Source organism: Penaeus chinensis, chromosome 34, assembly GCF_019202785.1.
Source record: "Penaeus chinensis breed Huanghai No. 1 chromosome 34, ASM1920278v2, whole genome shotgun sequence".
Classification (NCBI taxonomy): Eukaryota; Metazoa; Arthropoda; class Malacostraca; order Decapoda; family Penaeidae; genus Penaeus; species Penaeus chinensis.
The window spans coordinates 10242822-10245321 of record NC_061852.1 but is presented as its reverse complement, the minus strand read 5'-3'; the positions used below and the strand labels follow the sequence as shown (position 1 = coordinate 10245321).

Sequence of the window (2500 nt, the reverse complement as noted above, 5' to 3'; positions counted from 1 at the left end):
TCCCCTTACTCACTTCTTTCCCTTTCTCTTTCCCCTTTCCCCTCCTCCATTCTCCTTCTCCCACTGTTTATTTCTCTCTCTCTCTCTCTTCCCCTCGCCCCCCACTCTTCATTCCCCTTCCTATTCCTCCTTCGCCCCACTCTCTATTTCCCTTTCAACTTCCCCTTCCCTCTCCCAATCTTCTTGCCCCATTATATCATCCTTCGCACCCCTTTCCCTCACCCCTTCGATTCTCTGATGAGATAAGGTAATGGTTATGGGCGATTTGGTGATAACAGTGATAATAGACATAATTATCGTAACCATAATGACAGCAGCTATAATAGACATAATTGTGGTAATCATAATGCCAACGGTGATAACAGACAAATATAATAATCATAACGATAGGAGCGATAATGATAATATCAGTATTATAAAGGTAACAATGAAAATAACTCTGATTAAAAGTGTAATGATATTACTAATGAAAAAGAGTGATGCTAATAATAATGTCAATAACAGTATTCGTGTGAATGATGAGCATGATGGTGTAAGTATCAATAATACCAAGTAACATAATTTTCATATATTTTATCGTGTAATTGTTCGTCTAGTGACTGGATCATCTTTACGACTCGCACCGTTACTCTCATCATGGATACGATTATACCCAATATGTATATAGTGCGCATGGCAACCCTAATCGATCAGCGTGACTTTTATCATCATAATATTGGCCTTTACGCAGTGAATATCAGGAGTCAACTCATTTAACGGGCGAGGCAACCGCAGGTAAACTCCACGGAAGTACTCAGTTACGTTTCGCGACGACGTGGGCTGAATCGACAGGGAATAGAAGCACGGTCGGGATACATAGTGTATGATTGTGACGGTGATGATATTAATAATAAGACTGAAAATAAATATATGAAATATATGAATATACATTTGTTGCACACAATATATACACAATATATATATATATATATATATATAGATAGATAGATGTATATAGATGTACAGTATGTATAAAAATACATACACAATATATATAGATATACATATACAGTATGTATATATATTATACATTACTTATATTTATATATATAGACACACACAGACACATAAATGTATGTATGTGTATATACATATATGTGTATATATGCATATTAGTGTATATATGTTTACACACACACACTTACACACACACACACACACACACACACACACACAAACACTTACACATACACACACATATATATCTATATAAATATTTATATATATAAATATTTAATACATATGTATATATATAAATATTTAATACATATGTATATATATAAATGTGTATACACAGATATGTATATATATATAGGATAGATAGATATAGATATATACATAAATACACACATTTTATACAGTCTTGAATAGTACCACATTGGCTATTTATATGTGTATCTATCCATCTATATATATACATATATACATACATACATACATATATATATATATATATATATATATATATATATGTAAATGTATATGTATACACACATTTGCATATGTGTGTACTCCAGGAAACTGTCGATTCGGTTGTTATATTTCAAGATTTACCTGCAGGAATCTTTTTAGCTAAATGCTATTATGTAATCAAGTAATCAAGACAGATAATTTGACTACAAACAACACGTAATCATCCTTAAACCCAACGGTACATTGTTATTATTATCCTTATTATTATCCTTATTATTATTATTATCACCATTAACGATCCCTACCCCCCTCATCACTATCTTTGCCATGCTTATCAACACCACCGTAAACCCTCTTCTTTTAAATACAAATCACTATTTCGACGATCATTGCGCATCACGATCTTCACAACTTTTTTTTCCTTCTTTCCTTGTTAGCGTTGTTATGACTCGTCCTTTTAACTGTTCGAGCATTTGCATATCATGGCGACCTAAGCAAACGTGTCCTTTGTTTGAGGTGTCATTGTGTCTTCCTCAATCTTTTCCTACCTAGAGTGGAAGGGTGGAGTTGAGTGGGGTGGAGTGGAGGGAGAGAGTGGAAGAGTAGCGTTCTCAAGGAGGTATCGCTGTTTTCTGGGTTAAGGAGATGAGATAAGAGTGTTAAAGACAAAACAAAGAGAGTAAAAAAGAAAAGAGAAAACAAAGAGAGTAAAAAAGAAAAGAGAAAACAAAGAGAGTAAAAAAGAAAAGAAAAATAAGACGGAATATGCATCAACAGTGAAGGAATCGAGAGAAAAAAAAAATGTTTATAAAAGTAATAAATGAGGAAATGAAAAAAGGATAGTGAACGAACGAAGTGAAAAGCGTGTGAAAGAATAAAAAAAAAAAAAAAATCAGGAATGAAAGAAATGGCAAAGAATATTGAATATAAAAGAAAATAAACATTAAGCATGAAGAACGAGAAAGAACACACCTACAAAAAGAAAAAAGAAAAAAGAAATCAAACAAACCTACGAATGAAGGAACTAGAAACAAGACAAGAAACTAAA

The 2500-nt window shown here is 32.6% G+C and overlaps 1 protein-coding gene across 3 annotated transcripts in view; it reads left to right on the top strand.

The window, feature by feature from the left end:
- The window catches only part of LOC125043963, an 18901-nt gene that overhangs the window by 3907 nt on the left and 12494 nt on the right, over window positions 1-2500 (top strand). Inside the window, exon 1 of one of the 3 annotated variants that reach the window (XM_047640371.1) lies at window positions 2177-2500. This exon is cut by the window's right edge and continues 241 nt beyond it. The exons of the other annotated variants lie outside the window; for them this stretch is intronic. The gene's annotated coding sequence lies outside the window, so the exon portion shown is untranslated. Of the gene's footprint in view, window positions 1-2176 lie in introns of those variants that run through there. 3 annotated transcript variants of the gene reach the window in all.